The following is a 27,527-nucleotide window of genomic DNA, read 5'->3' as shown; positions in this document are numbered from 1 at the left end:
AAAGTGGGAAATAAATATTAAAAAGAGTTATGACAGCGATTAAGGCGAAGTTCTTTAGCAATGGGGAGCCATGGAGACTGTTTAGAAGAGGAATGGCATCATCAAAATTGTGCGATAAGATGATTACTCTGTTGGCAAGAAAGAAACAAAAAGACAAAGGAAAATTCACCACAAGGAGGTGAAAAATCAAAACACGATGTAATATGGGCCAGGGACAGAAGTATTGTCACCCTTACACCTGTATTCATGAGTTAACAAGTTTCATCAACCTGACTTCCTAAATATCACTTAAATCATCATTTATTGTTTATTTGGTCCACAACTATTATCGTTGCGGTTCAGGCTTTTACCCTTCCTCCCTAGACATTTGTGGCCAATTCTTAATCAGTATCTCTGTCTCTTTGATATATCTGTTATCAGTCTACAATAATTGGTCAACTTTGCTTCACATCTTTAATTCAGGATTCACCTAGGCTGATGGGACATTCCCAATCTCATGGAAGAGGGAAAGGAGATACAGGAGAATCTCATTGAAATAACAAAAACAAGAATAAGTGTTGCTCAGAAGTGATGAACATCACTTCTGTTTGTATTTCTTTGGTCAAGGAATGTCAAGGACACAATACTAAGTGTGATGTCAATGTAACCAAAATGCGTAGTCTTCCTAGTGGAAAAGAAGCATAGGGAGGGCCAGTGATTATTTTGAAGAATAGTGTGGTCTACCTCATTCTTCTCTAACGCTAAAACAACAAAATCTGAGGTTACCTGCCAGGAGGTTTGCATATCTAGGGGAAAGATCCTTTACCTTCCTTTATCTTTGTTTTGTCATTTCACATGTAATGCTTATTGTTAAATTGACATGATTTCAAACCTAAAGAAAAACAATGTAAGAAATCGCTTAAGCGTAATGTAGAGGACTCTATTAGGCTATAGATGTAGGTGGCAGAGAGAAGAAAATTCAGAGTGTTCAGTGTTTTAAATCTTGTAGAGTATTCATCCTTGCTTGTATTTTATTTATTTTTAATTTTTTTAATGTTTATTTATTTTTGAGACAGAGAGAGACAGAGCATGAACGGGGGAGGGTCAGAGAGAGGGAGACACAGAATCTGAAGCAGGCTCCAGGCTCTGAGCTGTCAGCACAGAGCCCGACGCGGGGCTCAAACTCACGGACTGTGAAATCATGGCCTGAGCCGAAGTCAGACGCTTAACTGACTGAGCCACCCAGGAGCCCCGCTTGTATTTTATTTAAACCGGAGGAAGAATGAAAGGACCATATGCACATAGCATACGTACGGGTTGATCAACCAGAACCAGTGTAACGGGGCCTGATCAAAGTGGCCCCTGTGAGCAACATGGCTTGATTCCACTGGGATTTCTAGAGAAGTATACAGAATACCTCCAAGAGTTTTTCAATTAAAAGGCCACAAGCTTGTTTCCCTTATTGCTCTCGATTGTCACTCTTTTGAGATATATACACATGTAAGCACAGTGACTCCTACTATTCTTTGCAGTGTAAAGGAAGCCCGAGAGCTGTAAGCAAAGACAAGACATGGGCACTTGAGGGATTCACCGTGAACAAGGAAGTGGATCACATCCACATGGATCTGTTCCTCTCGGCTGCGGCTGAAATCAGCGGGTCTGAGAAAACGTAAGCTTGTCACCCGATATCCAACAATAGCAGTTAGGTCAATGACAAGGAGTAGAATAAGACAAATTGACAAAACTGTGATGTCAAATATTTTGGGATACAGATTAAGGCGGAATGCCCAGATGGCCTCGGGTGAGTTGATGATTTGAAAATAACTGGACAGAAACTACTGACACAGAGTAGGAAATAAGAGATTTGGGCACTCATGCAATAGCAATAAAAACACTACAACTATTAGTACTAAAAGTGGATTAATGTTTACTGAGTATTTACTAGATGTCAGACATAGGGCTAAATATTTCACTTATATTTCCATAGTACGAAGGTGGTAACATTATTTTCTTCAGTTCAGAAATGAGAAAACAAAGTCACAGGGAAGTTAAATAACACACAGTGGTCATAAACATATTAATCAGTGGAGTCAGGATTTGAATCAAGGCAGCTGAACTCCAGAGACCATTTTGATAGTCACCAAACTCCAACACTTGCCTTTAATATTTCTTTACTGTCATATAAATATAAAATCTGAATATAGCAGTTCTATAGTTATCGATATCCATGATGGAAAAAATCTTGATTATTAAAAAATAACGTTTTTTACCACATGAATTGACTGGTATTTTAATAATCCATTGAACAAATAATTGTTGAATTCTACAATATGCATTGCTTTGTGTTGGGGTGAATCATAAATGCAAAATAATAAACATTATAATCTCTAGAGACAAAAAAACATCTTTGGCCCTCATGAATTTATAGCACCTACGTATTTTATCACCAACTATATATTAACTAAGTATTCTTACAATGAAATATTTTTTTGTCTTATGGAGATTATAAATACATCTCCATTAGGAACAGAAATAAATGTTAACATTTGAGGGGCACTTGGGTGGCTGAGTCGGTTGAGTGTCCAACTGGAGCTCAGGTCATGATCTCACGGTTTGTGGGTTCAAGCCCCGCATGGGGCTCTGCACTGACAGCACAGAGCCTGAAGCCTACTTCAGAATCTGTGTCTTCCTATCTCTCTGCCCCTCCTCTGCTTGTGCCCTCTCTCTCTCTCTTTCTCTGTCTCTGTCTGTGTCTCTCTGTCTCTCTCAAAAATAAATAAACATCAAAAATAAGAAATAAACATTTGAAAAGGAAAAGATGCAACTAGCAAAAAGCTTTGTCACAAAACCGTGAACCTCAGTTTCAGCAGAGTTGCAAACAGAGATCATACCCACTTCAGTAATTTTCTCACTGTCTTGATTAGAAATGCACATGGGACTTAGCCTTATATGGAAAGAACTAATTTTTAAAGACCATGTGTGCGTTTGACATTAAACATTATCTCACTTAAATGTCACAGCAGTAATGTAAGAAGATATTTTCATTGCCATTTTATGGATAATATAACTGAGGCTCAGAGAATATCCTCTGCTCAAGGTCAAAGTGGTAATCAGTATCAGGATTCAGGACCATGATTCACACTCAGTAGATCTCACTCTAATGTCATTCTTTTTTTTTCCCCCCTCAAAATGACACCTACCCAAACTGAATTATCTATTGACTTGCAATAGTTTCTCCTTAGCCTGTGGGCTGCCATCAATCAGTAGAATCTCAATTCTCACCTTCCTACAAACTTCTACTCCCTGTAATAGGAAAAATTCTGGTGAGGCATATTCTGGGAACAGCCATGGGTACTAGTGAATATGTGAAAATTAAAACCACAAGAAATATGAGCAATAGTAATATGTCCTGAGGTTGTTTGAAAAGACCACAAAATATAGCTTGTTTTAAACTGGTTGCTACAAGATCAGTATAATTTGGATATGTAGAAAGATTTACATATTCAAGCTTGAAGCTTCTGTAAAGCTAGACTAGTCAGGGTCTAGGACTTGTGTTATGGAAAATTGATAAATTTATGAAGTCAATATATATTATCAACTATAAAATTAAGAATTGTTTATTTCTGGGGTGTCTGGTTGGCTTGGTCATTAGAGCAGGCGACTCTTGATCTCGGGGTTGTGAGTTTGAGACCCACCTTGAGGGTAAGGATTGCTTAAAAATAAAATCTTAGAAAAAAGGTTATTTATTTTGTTTTTTAATTTACTGGGAAGAAGAGTCCAATTTAATATTCATTTTTGCAAAGAAAATTTAAGTGACAAAATTTTTTTGACGCTCTATGATATAAATTACATACCTGGGTGTCAATTTCACGGTAAAAATAATAACATTAACAACAACAAATTAAGTGTAAACAAATCATAAAATAAGCATATAAATACATTAAACTTCACTGCCACCAGAGAATATGCACTCGAAAAATTCAAGCTATGTTAATAGCTTAGGAGTACATCATATATCCCCAAATCTGAGTTTTGTCTATATCTGACACCTTTATATTTCTGGTTGCCTGTAAGTTACATTTATCATAAATTTAAAAGATTCAAATTTTGTAAACTGATCTCATGTAAACATTTGTAATATTTTTAAATAAAATATATTTTATCTTTTTTCTTTAAATATATAGAGAGGTAATTTTTATTGAATAAATACATCCTTGGTTCTGAAAAGTTTCTTAGTTTAACAAACATTGCTCCCTTACAGATATTAAATTCATTTTAAAACAAAATCTACTTTTTCAAAATTAAATCTACTTATTTCCTAATTAGTGTCTTCTACAATATATCTGTGTCTGGTATCAGATCCTCTAGAAGTATAAACACTCAAAACTGGATATACTAATATAATCATATTTAATGTATAAGTACATACTAAAATGTATTTTATATCAAAAACCTGTTTTCCAGTTTTAATAGTTTTAATCTCTTCTATATGTATTTGTATAGTCCATTTATTTTGTAATTGGGTTAGCAGCATTATCATTCATCTTTACTATTTCCCTCTTTAAAAATATACCTAAATAAAACAACTTTTTTTTTTTTCTTTTTTGTAAGTAGGCTTCACGCCCAGCATGGAGCCCAACGCAGGGCTTGAATTCATGACCCTGAGATCAAGACCTGAGCTAAGATCAAGCGCCCAATGCTTAACTGACTGAGCCACCCAGCTGCCCCAAAGCAACTTATTTTAGAGTTTGTTGTGATGTTAGGTTTTATGGTCAAATGTCTCCCATTGAAATAGAATAATCATAATGGAGGAAATCAGGTTTTTACAAAACCACACACAAGTAGAGAAGAACAAAAAGCAAAAAGAAATGAAAAGAGGCTATATCGGTGTATATCGGTCTATGAGCTCAAAGGAGGAACCTGCATCAACTTGGCCTTTCCTATGTATGTTACTTATTTGCTCCTGCAACTCAGTCTGATTCAGAATTATAAACAATTATAAAGTGATTCCAGTCTGCAGAAACCCACAAAGAGCTGTTGGAGGAGTTCAGAAAGAATGTAACTTCTAGTTGTGGGAGCTGGATTGGACAGTCAGAGGCTCCTCACCAACTTCCTGTCCTTGGAACTTGTGGTCTGCCTACAGTTCCCACAATTTTTCAAGAACATAGTTCACCTATTTTTGAGAGCACGGTCTTGAGAAAGCCATGTGTTGTTGCAACCATCTGAGGATACATGTGACTGAATCCAGGTAAGGCCTCTATACACACTTTTAAGATTCTGGTGAGCCCTGGGAGTATTAAGATCGACTCTTGTAGCCAAGGGAGACTGGCCTCTTCTGTAAGTTACCTTGCTTTTTAAACCTGCAAGCTTGCAATCGGGAATGGCCTGCCTCTTTCTTAGGTCTCTCCTTGTTCTCCATGTATGGGGTCAGTTTCAAATTTTACCTGGGAAACTCCTGATGTTGTGACCCCAAAACAACTAATCTTGATAAGGTTAAATTTATAAATAAAAAGAACATGAAGGCAGTGGGCAAGTAAAGGTAATTTTTCTTGTTTAGTAATATTATCCACTCATGTTGGTATAATATTATTATAGTAATATGTTACTATATATTATTATATATAATATTATAATAATGTTATCCACTCCTCTTGTAAATAATAAAATCTTGAGGTAGGGAAAGATGGATAATTGTGCCTCATCATGAAACAACAACAAAACAAAGGCATAAAAGTAAACCAAAACAATACAAAGATACAGCATCATTCTACTCAGTCCTAGAGTGGACATACTGGACTTTTAGCTGAATAAGACAATATATAAAGCTACTCTTCTCTGAGATCTCTGGGTGCTGTACATGATAAATAGTCCATTTAGAACTAGCATAATTATCAAGGGTACTCAAATATAGGCATAATTTCTGATAAATGGCCAAGCAAATTTCATTCCATTTGCAATAAAATGGTGATCAGAGCAAAGTTTTAAGGGACACTGAATATCATTACCTAAAATAACAAATTTTAGGATACTGAATTTTTTGACTGTTGCTTAACTAACTAAGATCTACAAGTCCTGGGTAAAGAAGACCTGTCTAAATAGTTTCATGCATGAGTATAAGCAAAAGTTTATTTTGCTATAAGCTCTGTATGATTAAAGAAAAATATGGCTGCCAAAAATACAGACAATCTAAAGTAAAATGAATAGAAATATTCAAAGAGATAAAATATTCAAACATATTTGAAATATTGAATGTTTAAAATATTCAAAATTATAAAGAGAAATACTGCATGTTTAGAAAGTTCCAAGACTATAATGGAAAAGTTGGGGAAAACTTACTTGAGACAATAAACACTATAAATTTATGTGTCTTTATGTTGAAGACACATCCAACTAGGCCTGCTTCGTTTCAAGGGCAAAAATGGTAACAAGTGGCAGAAGTTACAGCTTAAAGTCCACCTTCCAACACTTGGACTAGTTGAAAGGTACGGTCATTTGTGTGAAAACACAGAAGTTGCCTAAAACTAGAAGTACCTAATCAATGTATATTTAACTGAACATTTTTATGCTTATAGAAGAGTAGACTGACAGGGAAGGTTAAAATACTCATGCCAAATTGACATTATGAAAGAAAGAAAAATATTATCTTATTCTCTCTTACTGCTATAATAGGTGGTATGAACCATGGATGGTTTTAGAGGAGAAAAGATTTGTTTTTCTACTAATACCAGATTAATAACATGCCAATGCCAGTTCTCATTTCATTGACAGTTCCATTTTGAAAAAATCCTCACAATTCCCAATATTCTTTATTTTTATTACCTTCATTGAATTACAATTTACAAACCATAAAATCCGCTCATTTTAATGTGTTTTATTTTTATTTTTATTTGAGAGAGAGAGACAGAGAGAGCACACATGAGCCTGGGAGGGACAAAGAGAGAGAGGGAGACTTAGAATCTGAAGCAGGCTCCACGCTGTCAGCAAAGAGCCCCATGTGGGGCTCAAACTCACAAATCATGAGATCATGACCTGAACCCAAGTCGACGCTTAACCAATGAGCCACCTAGACACCCCCCACTCATTTTAGATGTACAATTCAATGAGTTGTAATATATTTGTACGGTTATGGCACCATCACCTCAATCCAATTTTAAAATATTCAAATCAGAGGCATCTGGCTAGCTCAGTCAGTACAGCGTGCTACTCTTGATCTCAGGGTTGTTAAGTTCGAGCCCCACATTCGGTGTAGAGATTACTTAGAAATAAAATATTTACTAAAATATTCAAATCACTTAATATGATTCCTCAAATCAGTTTACAGTTATTCAGTCTTTAATTTTAACCCAATCCCAAGCAACCACTTATTTACCTCTGTAGATTTGTCAATTTCTGTACATTTAGTATAAATGAACTCTTATAATATGTGATCTTTTGATTTGGTTTCTTGTAATTAGCATATTTTTGAGCTTCATAATTGTTGTAGAATCCGCAATCCATTCTATATATGTTGCTAAATAGAATTTTATTGTTCGCATGTATCATATTCTGCTTATCCATTCACCAGTTGATAAACATTTGGATTTTTTTTCACTTTTTGACTATTAGAAATAATGCTGTCAAATACAGGTCTTTGCGTGGACATATGTTTTCATTATCTTAGAAATATCCCTAGGAATGCAATATTTTTTCATATGTTACACTTATTATTACTTTTTTGAAAGAAACTGCCACATTCATGCCAGCAGTATAAGAGGTCTCCAGTTTTCCACATGTATTTGTCAACCATTCATGTTGTCTGTGTTTTTTTATTATAATTATTCTAGCGGGAAGAAGTGGTATCTTATTGTGGTTTTAATTTTCATTTCATTGTGGTTGAATGTGAGCATCTTTTCATGTAACTATTAGCCATTCATAAATATTTTTTTGGTGAAATGGCTGTTCCAATTTTTGCCTCATTTTAATTGGAGTTTGTCTTCTTACAATTGTTAGATTTCTCTACATTTTCAGAAAGTTGAGAGAAATACAATTTCCAAATATTTTATTCCAGTACTTTAATTTTTAATGGTGTCTTTTGAAGTGGAAAATTTGTTTTCTTTTTAATTTTGAAGAATTCCAATTTAGGGGCACCTGGGTGGCTCAGTTGGTTAGACGTCTGACTCTGGATTTTGGCTCCGGTCATGATCTCAAGGTTGTGAGATCAAGCCCTGCATTGTGCTCCACAGTGGTCATGGAGGCTGCTTAAGAATCTCTCTCTCTGTCTCTCTCTCTCTCCCTGCCCTTCCTTCCCCTCTGTCTCTCCCTCTGCCCATCCCCCCTCTCTCAAAAGGAAAAAAGGAAATGAAGAATTCAAATTTATCTATTTTTTTTAATATGGGTTGTGCTACTGGTACTATTATCTGAACATTGGACATACCATGTCACATGGCAGGTAGAGTAGATGGGGACTATGAAGGAATGAATACAGAAAGAAGCGAACAAACTGGAAATCAGACAACCTCAATCTACCACAGTTGTAGAATTCATACAATTGCCAATTATTGTGGCTGGTTTATTTTCATTTCTTCTTTTTTCTTTCCGAATTTTCTTCCCTTTTTCTTTCTTTACTTTTATTTTCTCATTTCACCTAGCTTTATTTGGCTTCTTTACGGGTCTAACCCTTGCATTTGATTTCACATGTAAATTTTTATTTCTCTTGTGTTTTGAACGCTAAGATTTCAGCTAATGAAATCAGCTTATTTTTATTTCTCTCTTTAGTTGATTTTTATGTGTAGCATTCAATTTATTCTCTGTATCAGTGAATGACTGATTCTGAACAAGTTCTTTACACATGACATGGGTGCAAGCATGACTTTTCCCAAATCGGCATGTGAGAAATAAATCCTGTAACTATCTCCCACTGGGAACCATTAAGCTGCTATAACAGTAGTTCAGAGTCAGCTTTCTCGCCTGTAATATTAAGGATCACCCTCCACTCCCAGAGGAATGTCTTAAGATGGGTACTATCTCTCACTTGGCAGCCATAAGTAGCAGCTCTTAGCAAAAATATTTTAAAAGGCACTCTCCAAAATACCCTGTCCTCCTATTACCACGTGGACCACAGCTCTTATTGCAAAATGTGTCAACACATAATTAACCTACTGAATGATAAGGGCAGGAAGGAAACAGTGAAATATAGTAAAAACTCAGGCATTTTAATAAAAGTATACTGTATTTCTAAACACTGAAGCAGAAAAAAAAAAAACAAACAACAACAACGAAGAGAAACTTCAGACTAAAAGGGATATTCAAAAGATCATGACTTTAGTGCCTGGCTGGCTCAGTTGGTAGAGCTTGTGACTCTTGATCTTGGAGTCTCATGTTCCAGCCCCATGTGTACAGAAGAGTTTACTTAAAAAAAAAAAAAAAAAGATCATGACTTACCAGAAATTTATTTTTCTGATTTCAACACCAAACAATTAATGCCAAAAAACTAAGCATTCAATTTTGATTATGCTGGCTTTTATATATTTCCTAGGCTTCTGTGCCATACGAGGAAACGTGGATATATGAGAAGGAATACTGCTGATTCATTAATTTTCTTCATTTGTTCCTGAAAGATAGAGCTTATATTTACAAGGGAAAATAATGCTAAGATATTCATAGTGTGTAGAATTTGTCATCTTCTGCTTCAACGGATTTTCCACAAAGTTGCCAAGCCAGTTCAATGAGAAAAGGATAGCTTCTTTCAACAAGTGGTGTTGGGGAGATTGGATATCCTCACACAAAAAGATGAATTTACCATTTACTTCATATGACAAAATTCTTTTTTAATTCAAAACGGATCATACTTTAAAGTGTGATATCTAAAACAGTAAAAAGATTAGAAGAAAATCTAGGAAAAATCTTTGTTGCCGGAAGTTAGGTGGAAAGTTCTGAGATAATGGTGACATGATATGTCCAATGGTCAGTACCAAATATGACACAGGTAATTGCTTGAAAAGTATTGCACACTGGAGCTTGTTCACTTCGGCTTTTGGGGGCTCTGCCAACTCTTCCACATAAAATATATATATTTAGTTTTCTGGTGAACGGAAACCACATGAAGAAGACATGTGCCATCTCAGCTAAGTCATGTTAGACAAGCCATCCATGACTGATTCACCAGTATACCATAAACTTATGAGCAACCTTGACCACAACCAGCAGAGCCTATCCCAGACTAGAGGAACCAAGAATACCCTAACTTACCCCAGAACAAATTTCTGACCTACAGAATTATGACCTAGGTAAATGGTTGTTGCTTTAAGCCACTGTGATAATTAAGCTGCCATGATTTTTTATGTAGCACATGCTAACATGGTTTTCTTACTTTAGGTAAATATGTTAGGATATCGTAGGTATTGTTAAAGCAGATGTTTAGTAGCTTATATGCGTATTTTGAGAAATTATCGTTTTTGATATTATCTATGTATTTGATAACTCGATTGGTGACTTTAATATTGACTGCATAGTAATGATGTACTAAGAGCAAAAGATAGCACTTTTAATTTAGAATATTTGCAGCTCCTATATAAATAAAATGATAATTTAATAATACTAACTAAGCAATCATAGGATTTCATGCCCAAGCACAATTGGCTTGCAGGAGAATTCCCATTGGCAGGCTGTAACTACATGATCAAAACAATAATGGTGATAACTACATACCACATTGTTCCTTTTATATGTTTCAAATATCAACTCAATTATATTCAGCCTGAAAGTACATCATCATCATTTTTATTTAATCACATATTGACGCATGTATTTGAAAAGAAAATTATTACTTGAATTTTTCCAGCCAACTGGAATTATATGGAATGGGAAAAAATTGTGTATTTACAAAAGTAGAGGCAGTGGGAAAGCATAGCAGTATGTATTTGGTACACCCGTTATTTTAGATGTGTAGAATGGCATCAAAACAAATAATCTCTTTGTGTATTATGAAATGGCAGCATGTTTTTCTCAAGTCTGATCACGTTCAGTTTACACTTGTACTTTGGCAATAAATCACCTTCTTTAGAGTGTACCTTTTCTTTTCATTTTCCCACACTACTTACATTCACTCGGAAGTGCCTCCTTGAAAATCATTTCCAATCTCTTGAATTTTAGGATAGACTCTACTAATTAGTTATTTTCTATTAGAAAATACTTGTGGAACAGAATAATTTCAGAAAAATAGTAAAAGAGACATAAGGAAAGAGAACAGGAAAAGAACAGAAATTAAAAATTAAAAAAAACATTTTTTGTGGAACTTTAATAAGAAATGCAACTGATTACTAACAACTATCATTTCTCTGCTATCAAAGCAAAAAATTAAAATGAATAGAAAGATGGGAGATATAAAGAAAAGAGCTTCTGGAAGTATATAATTCAATGTTGGTGTTAACTTGTTTTCCTATGTTTTGAACAGGTAATGCAGGTAGACAGGGAATTACTGAAAAGGCACAGAATGGTATGCAGGAAAGGACATTCCCTTCAACTCTGAATCCTAATATTCAGATTTGTCTCCCAAAAAGCAAGCAGTGTCACTATCTTTGATATTATTTTTTATAGAGATGTCTGAGTTCTCATAGTTCACATTTTCTCCTTATCTATCCAAAGGATAGCTTTTTGTGCAAAGAAGGCAAACTTATGTTTTTTCAGTAGGATTTTGATGGAACAAAAATCATAGGAGTTCTATGTTTTTGATCTAATAGAAAATAGAAAAAATGAACTTCGCTAACATCTTTGATGTTTATAAAATCCATCTAGCAAGGGTTCCAGAGCCCTACAAGGAATCTATATCTTTCAGGTCATTCAATTTTTGACCTCAAGAACTAAAAGAAACCTAGAAGCTTTCAAAATAAGCTTCCCCATGAAGTCAATTTTAAGACCTTTGGTTTCATATGAATACCTTAATAGTTTCTTTAGGTTTTGAAGAACAAACATTGAAAATGAAATATTCCATACATGTTTTCTTATAGTGAAGCCATTTTTATGTGGCTTTTATAGAAATTCATGAAGGTGTACTTTTTAAAATATGTATTTATAAGCAAACTGTTCCAAATCGTGTTTTCCTCAGATGTCAGAGGATTGTTCATCTCTTCCCACTGCCATATGACATATGGTGCTCCCATTGGGAAGAAGCTATCTTGTCATGCCATTGATGTCAAGCCTGCTCATGTGACTCTTTCTGGCCAATAGGATACGAGTAGAAATTATGTGTGCTGCATACAAGTAGGAGCCTAAAGGAGCAGCACAATGTTTTGGTCCATGGTTTTTCCCTCTCCTTATGAAAATCACATTACATGATCCATATAGAGCCTATTAGTTCAGTCTGGTTTCTGATTTGTAGACACAGAACAGAGTTAAAACTGATTTGGAGGTAACAATGACACTTCACAAGTGAGACACTGAAATGTGGGGACTGCTTATAAGCACAACACAATATAGCAAAAGCTATAACTGATGAAAAATAATATAAAAATGCAACTTCTAGAAAATTGGTTTTGCACATTTTAAATGATACTGATTTTATGGGTCAATATGTATCAACTAATATTTTAATAAAAATCATTCTTTTCAATAAAAACAAAATTATGGAATTTACTTCACCTTATTTAACCTCACTTAACCAGCTACACAAAGAAAAACGTGTGCATACCCCTGTGTTTTATTATGTAGAGATTGCATACAATTTGTAATGTATCTAAAATAAATTAGGAAACACTCTTTAAATGGGGACAAATGATATGATAAAGGCAATCTAAAAGTGTATCTGTTGTCAATCACATCCTAACCAAGAAAAAAACAATATTACTATATATATTTACAACTACACTTAAAAAATTTATTACTCTCATTTGGAATATAAATAGGAATGTTAAAGGTCATTGTTGACTGTGAACCTAGTTTGACACACAGTATTTCGTTGTCTACATCATGGCTTACACTTAACATTTGCATGGGCCTCTCTTCCAAAATGAAATCTCATAAGTTATGCATTGACACTTAATAAAAATTCAAAAGCAGTGAAATAAACATATAGCCTCTGAGAAATAAAATGGTGACACCAGGGGTATATATGAATCATTCAAACCAATATTCCCCAAGTGATCTACCTTAGTGTTTCCTATCCATTTTGAAGGAAATATCATAAAAATCATGTATGCTGATTATATTCAGGAAATTGTCAAAGTCTCATTATATCATTGTAAATTTTATTGAGAAATAAGAGCTGAGGTTATTTAACTGTATTTGTTAACTATATTTGTAGTTAAATAATCATTTCAAATGGAGTTTATTAACTAAATAAGTACAATTTGAATATTTATCAATATTTTTCAATAAATATTTACTATATGCCTGTTCCTGTGTTGGTACAGCTATGAAAAGTTTAGATATACTGAGATATATTTGGGTGTCTCTAAACTAGGTGTTGCGAGTGAGGGACAAGTGTGGCAGGTAATGAATATTCAAACTATGTGGAGACTGGAATGATGGAACACGTAGCAGAAAGGCCAGGACCTTGTCAATTCACTGTACCTCCAACAAAGCACTAAGTGGACAATCAGCTAAGTTTGACAATAGTGTCTGGACAGGTATTTTGGAGTTTATTTCCATTATTCGTTAGAAAAGATATTCAAGAGTAGGGCAGAAATGGAGATCAGCTGAGAGGATTTGAAACAGTTTGGAGAAAAAAGGGTTCTGAGTGTGTGGCCCTTGCCTTTACAGGCCAAGGATTGGATCACAGACTAATTCAGTTGGAGATGTATCCCCAAGAGCCTATCAAGACCAACACATAAGTAATACTAATAACAATATCCAAAAACTGGGTGTCCGCATGGATGTCAGGGAGAATAGATTAACCATTGATAGACCACTGATGCCCTGTTCTTTCTTCTTCCTGCTATGCTCAGAAATCTGTCCGGAGAGGAGGACCAAAGGAAGGCTTAAAAGAAAATATGTGATTATGATGTGAAGTTTGAACTTGACTGATTTTAAATTGTCTTGAAATAGATGTGTACAGGGGTGCCTGGCTGGCTCAGTCAGTAGGGCGTGCAACTCTTGATCTCAGGGTTGTGGGTTTGAATCCCCCATTGAATGCAGAGATTACTTAACAATAAAATATTTTAAAAATATATAAAATTAAAAAAATAAAATAAAACAGATGCATCTTGTATCCTGTGCATGCAAGATTAAATCATACCCATACTCTCATCTCTTAGCCCTTAGCCACACCAACCTACTTCAGAAACAGAGAAGTGGGTTCCTGAATTAGTCAAATTTACTGAAAAAAATAAAAATACATTTAGCTACATCTGAATTGATACTCTAAAATGTGAATCTTGATCACGATAAATATTTTGAATGCCTACTTTATGTCAGGAATTGTGATAAGCTCGAAGAATAGACAAGTGAACACGGTTCCTTCACATAGCTCAAACTGATTTTCTTTTCAGTCAATAAGTACTTATTGAATAACTTGAAAACTATTTTGCATACTACTTGACTTAAGATAGACAATGTCTCACGAGACAGTCTCACTTCATGACCATTTTTCCCTTGGGCTCATGCTCACCAATTGTATTCCATTCTAGAAAATTGTGTGAACAACCTATTAATGCAGCTTGTGGATGTGATTTCTATTTCTTCTGGCTGAGGCCCTTTCTAGATTCAATACTGAAATTACAATTAAATAGTGGAGCTACTCATAAGGCTTATGGCATATATTTGGCAGGAATAAGCATAAGTAAGTGGGTTAGTAGCAGTTAGCGCAACCCTTGCACGTACTTCTTAGCTGTGTCAGTGACCCTCTCTCTAATGGGTCCTGTATGGCATCAAGATACTCATGTCTCCTTCGTTGGGTTGAAACACTTATTCCTCCAATGACTGCAAGGATGGGCAGTCAACAGATCTCAACTGAGTCTTTTCTTTAGGAGATATCCTGAGCAGAAGTGAGCCATCTAGTGCATTTGGCAGCCCACATCCCATGACTGGTCATGGAGGTGTAGAAAAGCCTGACCTACTTGACTCACTTGGTTTACTTTTGAAGAATGATTCCAGCTCCAGAGTTCTTCAGGTGCTCAACTCTGACTTAAGTCGTTGTGTGAATTCACTTTTCCCACTGCTCAATCCTACTGCCCACCCCCCCCAATAGATGTTAAGCTTGAGAGTACTTTTCAATAAACTTCTTCAGGCAAGGAAATTTATTTATGGGGTGAAGGGGGTGTGCAGTTGCCATTCTCAGAACTGACAGAGTTGACAGAGTTGAGCAGGTAGAAAATATTGACCTACTTTCTCCCTCCTAATTTGTATATGCTACCATTCCTAACCCCTATCAGTTGGATGACCCTATAGCCTTTAGGTTCAGACCAGACATTCTCCCAGGGCCACAGTTTTATGGGCCTCTTCTCAATGATCTAACATAACTAGGATTGGAGGGAAAATTATACTTAAATGGCTGTTGTTTTATGAACTTTCTTCACTTCGCTTGTTTACTTCAACCTTGAATTATTTAAGGTAAGTTAACATACTGTGAAATAGAAACCCAAACATATAATGTTGCAAGCATAAAAGGTTATTTATTCTTTGCAATCTTCAACATGTGGCTTCCAATTACTCTAAAGGCATTACATACCAATCAGTTAGATGGGTGAAGAGACATTGCAGAGAGTGCTGGGAGTTTTCCATGCACTGGGCTTGCAATTAGACTACGATTAACCTCTACTTATATGGCATTGGATAAAATTCAGTTACATGGGCATGCCTAATTGCAAGGAAGGCTGGGGCTGTGTCCAGGAGAAAGGGGAGAACAGTTCTTGGGGGACAACTACTATTTACATCATACAACTCTACCTGAGAACATTAAATTTGTTAATGAGTTACCAATCTAAAAACACCTTGGGTAGTAAACACAAAGAATATTTCAAATTAGAAAAGTGTCAAATGAGAACCAATGTATTTTCAATGTCTGTTATCACAATGCCAGAATACTACGTGCTAATATATTTCTGTTTTCTGGCATATATGAACATTTATCAAGGGGTAACTTTAAGCCTCTTCTTAAATAGACTAGGTCCTTGAAGTATTACTGTCCATCTTCTTTCAATTTACCATTAAAACAAATAGGTAATATTACAATTCCAGGCAATTTACAATTATAATGACCGTTTCTGTTGATTATAGAGTGAAAGCCCGGGAGAGTGTGGAAGTACTTTTCTCTGGAGTTTATAAAATGTGTATACTGAAAGGGCACATACGTTGACCTACCTTTATGGGATGGCTGAGTGATTCAGCAGATTTGTTATCAAGTTGTATAGGAGACTTGATTTTACACTGAAACGGAAAAGAAGGTGAACATTTTACACAGTGCTGTCAAGAGTTTGGAGGAGCAAGATATATATTTTTTATGGTAAAATCACATAAAATAAAATTTACTATCTTCACCATTTCTAAATGTACAGTTCAGTAATGTTAAGTATATTCACATTATTATGCAACCAATCTCCCAAACTTTTTCATGTTGCAAAATTGAAACTCTAAACCATTAAACAACAAATCTCCATTTCCCCCACTCCCCAGCCCCTAGCAGCCACCATTCTACTTTCTGCTTAAATGATTTTGACTATTCCAGATACCTCATAAAAGAGGGTATATTGTATTATATTTGTCTTTATGTGACTGGTTTATTATAGTTCAAAAAATTGTTTGTGGAATAGACATTTTCTGGCTGACTTTATCCAAAAAGAAAATACATAATCAGAAAATTTTAAACTATGTATAAGGAAGATAGAGAACAGGGAACAGGTCTAAGGAAATTATAAAGAAATGGGAAATTGGAGCTGCCATTGTCACAGGTGAAATTAAAACTCACTGATCTACTAGACTTAGTCTCTTAACTACAGGGAGAATCAGAGGAAGAGACAAGAATGTACACTTGCGGATGTGATAGGAGACGTGAGGGCTGGCCACCCATGTACCAGCGCTCTCGCCAATTTCACTTCAGGGAAGATGGAGCTCCAGTGTTTACTCTAGGAAATCCTGTGTCTGTGTTTTAAATCAGTAACTCTCACACTTGAGGTTGTACCTATTGCTCTTTGTGAAAATCTCCATGTGTTTTCTAAGGGCCAGTGACTTTTACACCTTCTCTTTCAGGTTATTGAGTCGCTGGGATAGACTAATCCACCCCAAGACCATTGCCTTTGTTCAGTTATTCTGCATTCCCATTGGAAGGACAAGTGTGTGAATAGCACTCTTAGGTTCAAAGGCAATTGCATTTCAGTTATCTTGTGAGGTACTTTCTCAGCTCTAGTCTCCATTCATATCCTCTTCTTCCTCAGAATCATTGTTATGCCTCCAAACTCAGGATCCATAAATTTGAATGAGATATTCCATTTGTAGGGTTTTTTTTGGAAAGAATGTGGGAGCACATTTTCTTCTTTGGCACCTTGTACCTTGAAGTTATTGTTTTGTATCCAGAGTTTGAGTGGATTTTAGAAATATTCTAAAAATCTGCTCTGTGGATTCAATGAGTGCCATGACACAGAAAACAGAGACAAAGGTCCTATGTATGAAACCAAAAGCTAGTCTATAGAACATTTGCCCAATCATTAGTCATAGAACATTCCCACATGAGGGCTTAATTATCACAGATGCCTGATGAAAATGGAAGCTTCCTTCTGTTAGGAACATATTAAATAAAGCCACACAGCTTACAGCTGATAAATGATATTTCTTATTTTTTGCCCAATTTTTTTTTTAAATTTTTTTTTTTTTTAACGTTTATTTATTTTTGAGACAGAGAGAGACAGAGCATGAACAGGGGAGGGGCAGAGAGAGAGGGAGACACAGAATCTGAAACAGGCTCCAGGCTCTGAGCTGTCAGCTCAGAGCCCGACGCGGGGCTCGAACTCACGGACCGTGAGATCGTGACCTGAGCCGAAGTCGGACGCTTAACCGACCAGGCCACCCAGGCGCCCCATTTTTTGCCCAATTTTAACACAAATTATAACATTTTACATAAGGTATCATCAATGAATTGTGTAGCTAAAAGTTAATTTTCTAAACTACAAACTATCCAAAAGGAAATATTGTGTAATATGCCTATTATTTTTTCCAGTTTTATTGAGATATAACTGGCATAGATCACTTTTTGCCTTTAAGGTGTGCAGTATAATGACTTACCTTACATATATTGTGAAGTGATTACCACAGTAAGTTTAGTTAACATCTGTCATCTCATATATGCATAGATAGATAGATAGGTACAAAAAAAAAAAAAGAAAGGCAAAACAGAGCTCTTAGGATCTATTATTTTGGCAGTTGATCAAGAATTCCTTAACCCTTGATACCAAATTAAGCCCTTCTTCCTCCACCCACCCTTGATATCTAATCAAGTTTCTCTCTCCCTCATCACTGATACATCACCAAGTTTCTTGTAGTAATTTTTCATCAACTGACACCTCACCATACCTGTGGATATAAATCCCCAAATGTCCCTGTTGAATTTGGAATTGAGTTCACTCTCTCTCCTCTATTGCTATGGTCTTGAAGAAAGTCTTCCTTGCCTGTCTAAATAGTCTGATGTGATTTTTCTTTTATAGTAGCCACTAATCACAAGTAACACATAGATTGGGATTCATGCTTGAAACCAAGCCCCCAACTGATCTGCAGACCTACCATCTGAAGCTGAAATGACCCACCTTACCCAGAGATCTATGAGTGTAAAAAAGAAAAAAAAATATTTGTTACATGCCATTGAGTTTTGGTGGCTTTGTTACTCAGCAGTAGCTCACTGACATAGACATCTGATGTATTGATGAGGATATGATCAAAATGGAATTTAAAAAATGATATTGGGGATTTATTTACCAGATGGTATTACAAAGAATACTTATTACTGTTACATTAATATATAGAGAGCTAAGTAACACCATTATATATACACATATATATGTATATATGTATATATATACACACACATTATATATATAGTATATGTAATATATATATGTATGTACTCCATTCCATTATATTCCATTATATTTATATAATAAATATTTCCAATATTTATATGTTTATATGTATTTTGCAGCCTTAAAAAAAGATAAGATCTTGCCATTGGTGCCAACATAAATCGACCTAGAAAGTATTATGCTAAGTGAATTGAGTCAAACAGAGAAAGACAAATACCATATGATTTCACTTATATATAATATCTAAAAAATAGATGGACAAACAAACAAAAAATGTAGAATTAGATCCATAAATATTGAAAACAAATTGGTGGTTGCCAGAGGGAAGGGGAATGAGGGGATGGGTAAGATGGGTAAAGGGGAGTGGGAGGTACAGGCTTCTTCCTAGTTATGGAATTAATGAGTCATGGGGATGAAAAGCACAGCATAGGGGATATAGTCAATGGTATTGTAATAGTGTTGTATGGTGACCAATGGTAGTGACACTTGTGGTGAGAACAGCATAATGTATAGAGACATTGAATCATAATGTTGTATGCCTGAAACTAATGTAACGCGGTATGTTAACTACTGTAAAACTTTGAATTGGGGGTAACTTTTTCTGCAAGGATTCTGCAAGATGAGCAAACATTTCTAATAAATTTTAACTTGATAAATGAGTGATGTCTTGCAATACACATAGTACGATGATGCCAAACATCACATGATCACAACTGAGCTAATGGTTCCTCTCTCTCTCTGTCTCTCTGTCTCTCTCTTGCTACAGGATTGTGGGTAATTTTCTCCCATGTTTGGATGCTGTGTTTTATGTGGTTTTGGCAGAAGTCAGTGATTTTTCAGACTGTTGGAAGATGCCCAAAACTGGCACTAGTGTATTTTTGTCGCTTCAAAGCACCTATGATGCTTTTCTATACAAGAGTAAGCTTATTCTTATGCTTTATTCTAGGTCATCAGATAGGTTCCTTGTTAAAGTCGCACAAAAAGAAAAAGATTCCATTGAGCCAATAGATAGCAGTGATTCCGTTAGTGATAGTGAAAGTTGTCCTACACAATAACCCTCCGCTCTCTTGTCTCCCTCACACCAGCCATGAAGGTTTTCAAAGATAAGTGCAGGTTAATTTTTTTTTAAAAAATTAATTTTTATTTTATTTGTTATTTTGTATTATATTACAGTATTATAATAATTTAATATGAATATTTTTGGGTTGTGGAACGAATCATTTGAGTTTCCATTATTTATTGTGGGGAAATGTGCTTTGATATACAAGTGCTTTGGATTACAAGTGTGTTTCCAGAATGAATTATGCTCACAAACCAAGGTTTTACTGTATTCTCTTATAATAAAATGGTGATAATAATAATAATATACAGATTAATGCCAAAAATAAATGTTTTTGAGCAATAGTTTTGTTTCCTTTTTAATTTTTTTTTTAGTTTATTTGTTTTGAGAGAGAGAGAGAGACAGCACGAGTGGGGGAGGGGTAGAAAGAGATGGGGAGAGAGAGAATTCCAAGCAGTCTCCGCGCTGTCAATGCAGAACCCAGTGTGGGTCTTGAACTCACAAACCATGAAATCATGACCTGAGCCAAGATCAAGAGTCAGACGCTTAACCGACTGAGCCACCCAGGTGCCCCAGCAATAGTTGTTTAATGAGGACTACTTGGAGAATTTTGTTTCAAATCTTTAATTCTTGAAAATTCTGGATATTTCAGTAAACATTTCGTGAGATAAATGAAGATCATTTCATTGCATCATTCGTGCATTGTTTCATTGACACATCATGATTTTGGACTTTGGTTTTAAAGTATCTAGGTAAGCTCTTAAGGAAAAGTACAATTCATTTGAATTTTATTTTGGTAAGAGTATAACAGTCAGAAAAAAAAAAACCTCATTAGTCTTTAGTAAATACCTTAAATTACTGGTCTCAGGTTTCCATGGGGAAGACGAGGGAAGTTGGACAGTTTTATTTCATAATCCTTTCCAGGTCAAGAAATTTGTGGGTCTTCATACTTATTCTGCACACTACCCAAGCACAGAATCATAGGTTCTAGGTGGATGCAAAGATTTATAATCTCTGACCCTAAAGAGTTAGTGCACAGTTAGGCATGAACAAAAATCTGTATACAAGATAATGAATAATATGTGTTAAATTGTGTGGAATGGAAAAGACTATCTATATATGTCTTTTGTGTCCTGAGAAGGGAAAGATCCATGTGGGAAAGCATAAAAGAATAAATCACAATGACAAAAATTCTCTGCATTCATCTTAGGAAGATAAAATAAGAATGGCTAATGTTTGAACAGTACTCCCCTGGCTGACAGGAAGGTTTCTCTACATCCATGCGGGGTTGGTAGCATACCTGGAATTTTAATACATCACAGCCAAACAGCCCTATTGATATTTCTGCTTAATGAAGTGCCCTTTATTGAGAATCCTGCCCCTTGCAGTCTCAGATAAAAAGAAAGATAAATTCAATTCCTATATTTGAAGAACAAGGTTATTACCTTTTCTTCTAAAAACTTGTTAGGATAACATACTGCTCAATAGGACTAAAGTAATGAGTTTCTCATTTTTTCTGTGATGTGTGATATCAGTCATTGTAAACTATTTTCCTAGTGTAGTCTTGTCGTCACGATATAAGTAGAGGGATACAGAAGCGATTGAAAAGCCATTGATTGATGCTCATATTGTGAATTACTTATAGTACATATGATGGGAAGGATGCTTCTATTTTTTTTTTCTGTCAGCACTTAGCACAAAATCTATATAGTACTTAATAAATTAACTTAGGGTGCTGATACATGTTCATCAAAAAGAAATGAGGATAGAGGCACCTGGGTGGCTCAGTCAGTTAAGTGTCCAAATTTGGCTTGGGTCATGATCTTGAGGTTTGTGAGTTCGAGCCCTGCAGCAGGTTCTGTGCTGAGTGCTCAGAGCCTGGAGCCTACTTTGGATTCTGTGTCTCCCGCTCTTTCTACACCACCCTTGCTTGTGCTCTTTCTCTCAAAAATAAACATTAAAAAATGTTTAAATAAAAAAGAAACAAAGAAACGATGATATAATTTGCTGTGCATGATTTTTGTATGTATATCTCATGGCTAAAACTCCCTTACATATATAGTTGTATGTTTATTTCTGTTTAATTCTGTCACATTGTCCAAAGGTCATTTATTCCCATATGTCAGAAGTATAGAACTTCTGTAGAACTTCTCAAATCCCATTCATGCCACTCCTCAGAAACTATTATTTTTCTAATAATTTTATTGCTGATCATTTTTCAATATAGCCTTATAAAAATACACTTCTGACTTCATTAGTTTCTTTTAAATGGTGTCATAATATACATATTATTCTGCATTGTACTTTCTCACTTGTAAAATATATTTGGGCCTCAACTTGGCAATACCAGTAGACTATATAAATATTTCTCAAAGGTATAAACTAGAAAGTGGTCTTTTAATCAAGTACAATTTATGTATGAATAAATGCAGTCAAGTAGCTCTCCAATATAGCTTATAAATATACACTGTCACTGGGATATATGCTCTGAAAGGGGCATGGAGCCTGCTTAAGATTCTCTCTCTCTCTCTCTCTCTCTCTCTCTCTCTGCCCCTCTCCCACTCTCTCTTACTCTCTCTCGCTCTCTCAAAAAAGAAAACAATAAAGACAATGGCATTGTATGGACATGAATACACTGAACCAATACTAGAAAAAAATATGAAAGGCTACAGTAATTAGCAAGCAACTTAATAGCAAATATGAAAGTCAAGAAGTCTCTATGGCATAAAGGGGCTCTCATCTCTTCTCTAGTGAGAAGAGCGGCAAATTGAGGACTAGGTTCAAAACTTATTTTTGAGTTAAAGTATAAAAGGCCAAAGCAAGTTGATTATGGCAAAGTCAACAACCTGTTGCGAGATGGATATATCGATGTTGAGTCCCTGCCAATCAATTTACAACAACAGAGACAAATACTGAGTCCTGAAATAATATTCTTTGTGAAATCTATTTGACTGTAGGGTGGGCAAGATGAGTCCTTTACACCTTGGAAGGGTCAAGGGTTTACGCTGAGAGGAATTAACAGCCTTTGCATGTATGGATTTTCTTTTCAGGATGCTACTATTTGAGGGTTTGCTAATGTTTATTCCTTTGGAACAAGATCTTATATCACATAACACCAGAGAACACATTTTTCAGAAAAGGAAGAATAGAAGCAAGTCCAATACCACTGGTTCCATTAGCTGTAACCCATAGCAACTGCTAAGGAGATGCCAGTCTAATAGATGGCTGAAACATCTTATCGAAAGCACATTTGACACAGTATCTCAGATGTATCAGAAGTGATAAAACAATGATGAGCCATCCTCCAGAAGTCAGTATACACATCAAATAAAAAACCTTTATAAGGTATGGTGTCTTCCATAGGAAGAATATATAATTCCATGAACCAAGAAATGGAAGGAGTGTGCCTTCTGAAGTATCCCTGTCCATCATCCACTTGGAGAATATTTGTTCTCCATCCCAGAATTCTGGTTGCTACAGATTTAGAGCTTGTGGGCCACAGAAGAGAAAACACTTCCACCAGGAGACATGAGACCCAATTAACTTTGAACTGCCTCAAGGGTGTTTTGGGCACCTTATATTTAAGGAGAAGAAAATATTGTCTTCAAATCTGGCGTTGATCCTGATCATCACAAAGAGAATGAACTGCTGTTCAAAAATGGTGACAGGGATAATATATTTAAAACAGTCAGTCCACTTGGGGTCTTTTACTCCTTCCTTGTCTTGTTGTCATGCTAAACAGGCTTGTGCAGGAAATTTACCTTGAGAAGGACATGGTAATGACATGAAGCTCAATCCTTCAGAACTAAAGGTCTGCGTCAGTCTGGAAGGTAGGACACAGAAATGACAAGAGATGTTATCTGAGCACAAGAGCCATCTAGACTAGAGAGTGGAGGAAGGAGATGGTGAGCACCTGTTGCAGTGCCGACATCAGTTGTAGCAGTGGGAATGTTTTCCATCTACTACCGCCTGTGCCCCGGAAAGTTCCATCCACTACCTGTGCCCTGGAAAGTTCCATCCACTACCTGTGCCCTGGAAAGGGAGGCCCACTTGAATCTTGCAGGAGCTGCTCCTCCAAAGAATGTTGAAAAGTGGAGTCAAGAATCAGAGGAGAGAGGTGCCTGGGGGCTTAGTCAGTTAAGTGAGATCAGGTCATGATCTCACTGTTTATGAATTAGAGTCCTGCATTGGGCTCCCTGCTGTCAGCAAAGAGCCTCTGGATCCTCTGTCTCCCTCTCTCTGCCCCTCCCCTGCTTGCTCTCTCTCTCTCTCTCTCTCTCTCTCAAAAATAAATAAATATTAAAAAAAAAAAGAATCAGAGGGGAGGACTGTGGTAGGAATGAAGATGTACCACTCAATCCTCCTCAAATCCTCCTTCAAGGAAAAACTTATCTGGGAGTGATGCTAGGAGATAACCTTTGGCTGTCAGCCCCTTCAGGTATGGCCTCAACTACAAATCCACTTCACCCAAGGTCATGCCTTTCCTGGACAGCCCAAATGCAATGACTAATTGAGGCAGGTATCCAAAGACCAGGACATTTCAGTCCAATACAAGATAGCTGAGATAGAATATTTAGCTCCAGAGCACCCCATCAATTCACCTGAGTTTGTAGTTCACACGTACATCATAGCTCATCCTCTTTCTCTGCTAAAACCTCCCCTCCCATAGATATTGATCCCAAGATCATATTCTCTAATAAACCTCCTCCTTGCCAAACACCATTTCAGAGTCACTTCCTGAAGAATCCAATTAACCACAAAGATAATGCTCTATATTTATTTTCCTTTGTTGTTCAACTCCAGTTTCCTTTTCTGCATATTTAATAGTTTTATTGCAGAAAATGTGAAGCATATAAAAAAGAAACTAAATAGAGTAATTAACTACCATATACCCATTATCTAGTATCAAAATTATCAACATTGTCACACCCTTTAAAAGCATATATACTTCTAGTCATCTTCTCCTGTTTTGTTATTATGAGTATTGTATCTTTGTGAAATGAAGTGGGTAATTTCTCTTTTTTTCTGTACTTTAAAAGTGTTTGTGTAAGATAATGACATAGACTGAATTGTGTCTCCTCAGTATTTGTAAGTTGAAGGTCTAACCCCCAATGTGATTATATACGGAGATAGAGCCTATGAGGATATAATTAAAGTTAAAGGAGGTTATTAAGGTGGGGCCTTGGTTCAATAGGATTAATCTCCCTATAAGAGGAGACACCAGAGAGTTGTGTGTAAGGATGTGTGTGTGTGTGTGTGTGTGTGTGCGCATGTATGTATGCACGCTGAGGAAAGGCCATGTGATAATAGAATAAGAAGGTGGCCATCTGCAAGCCAGGATAGGGGATCTCACTGGAAACTGGCTGGCACCCTGTTCTCAGAATTTCAGCCTGCAGAACTGTGAGAAAATACATTTCTATTGTTTAAGCCACATAGTCTTTGGAATTGTGTTATGGCAGTTTGAGCTGACTAATACGGATTTTGGTACATAGAAGTGCTACGACAAATACCTAACAATGTATAAGTGGATTTGCAGCTGAGTAAGGTATAGAGGCTGTAGCAGTTTTGAGACACATGCCAGGAGAAAAAAACAACTCTGGTTTGTTGCAAAATTATTGCAGGTAGAATATAGATGTTAAAGGTCCGTGTTCTAATGAGAGCTCAGAAAATAAAGGGGTAGTGGGGGATGGAGGTGTTGAGAAAGACTCCATTTTCTTAAAGACTTCATAAATAATTATGTACCTAATATTGGTAGAAATATGGAAGTTATAGACCTTTGTGGTGAAGCCTCAGATGAAAATAAGGACAGGATATTGGAAAATGGAGAAAAGATGATCCCTGTTATAAGTGGCAAAAAACTTGTCTAATTCATGTTGTTGTGTTTTGTGGATGATAGAATTTATGAACAAGGAGATGGTATATTTACCCGAGAAGATTACTAAGCAAGATATTGAAGGCTTAGCCTGGGTCTTCCTGACTGCTATTGGTAAAATATCAGAGGAGAAAGATGAATTGAAAAGGAATTGTTAAGCAAGAAGTAACAAGAACTTGAAGAGCTAGAAAACCCTCAGCCTACTCATGTTGCAAATTACTGAAAAAACTTGTTCTGAAGAGGTGTGTGAACGAAAGGTGTGGTTGGACAATCATTTGGTAAGGAGATTAGTGTGAGTATCAACTATGAATTTAATCAGTTACTTCACCAGAAGCCAGGAATAGAGATGGGATTATACCAGCAGAAACACTGCCACTCTCGACCTCAGCAACACTCTGCCAATTTGGACCAAAGGGAACAGGATGAAATGGTAGAGCTATTTGACAGCAAATATGCTTCATCCTTCAAGAAAGGGGAAGACTGGCCCCAAAGGTCATGCAGAGACCATCAAGACTGCCAATCACACCACAGTCCCTGGGGACTAGACTTTCACATCCTCTGTTTCAGTGAGCCAGGTGGACCTTGAGCCAGGTGGCCCTTGAAGTAAGCCCCAGAAGCAGAACCACACTACACACCCCAAGGTGGGGAAGCAGCAACCCAGAGACACCATATTGGATCTGGAAGGCAAAATATTGAACCAAACAGGATTATTCTCTGACCTTAAGATCTAATGGAATTTGCCTGCTAGGATTTGGACATGTTTGGGATCCATTATCCCCTTTTTTTCCTTCTAGTCTCTCTCTTTTGTAAGGGAAATGTCTATCCTATGCCTGTTCGTCATTGGTTTTTTGTAAACACATAACTTGTCTAGTTTCAGGGGTTCACAACAGGAAAGAAATTTTGCCTCAGAAGGTATCAGACCTCAGTTCTCATCCATGTGTGATTTAGAAGGTATGTAAACTCCATACTTCGGGGCTGTTGGGAGGAATGAATGTATTTTGCATGTGAGGATATGAATTTAGAGGGCAGGAATGAGTGCAATGGACTGGATTGTGTCCCCTGCAAGTTCACATGTTGAAGCCCTAACACCCAATATGACTGTGTTTAGAAATAGGATCTTTAAGAAGGTAATAAAGGTTACATGAGGTCATAAGGGTGGTTTTATACGAAGAGACACAAGATACCTTGTTTCCTTTCTCTCCATGCACATGCACCCATAAAATGTCATGTGAAAGTCCAGTAAGAAGGCAAGCTGGGAAGAGAGTGCTCACCAAAAACTGAACTTCATGCACCTTGATCTCAGACCTCCATTCTTCAGAACTGTGAGAAAGTAAATTTCTGTTGTTTAAGCCATCTAGTCTGTTGTACTAAATTATGTACTACATGATGAGAGTTCCGACTGACTAATAGAGATTAGAATTATCCTTCAATCTTATAGAGAATGTTCCCATAACTCTGGAGATAGCTTCCCTTGGGGAAGCTGAGACCTTTGCTTCTATTCAATTTTGCAATTTTTACACATTATCCTCCTTACTTTGTTTGTTGTATATTTATTGAAATCAAATTATAAATAAAATCAAATTTTATTTTTAAATCCCTCAGCATCATTACTATGCCCCACTCTGTTCTCTGCACTCTC

The sequence above is a fragment of the Panthera tigris genome, chromosome A1 (assembly GCF_018350195.1).
Source record: "Panthera tigris isolate Pti1 chromosome A1, P.tigris_Pti1_mat1.1, whole genome shotgun sequence".
Classification (NCBI taxonomy): Eukaryota; Metazoa; Chordata; class Mammalia; order Carnivora; family Felidae; genus Panthera; species Panthera tigris.
Note: the sequence above shows the minus strand (reverse complement) of the source record.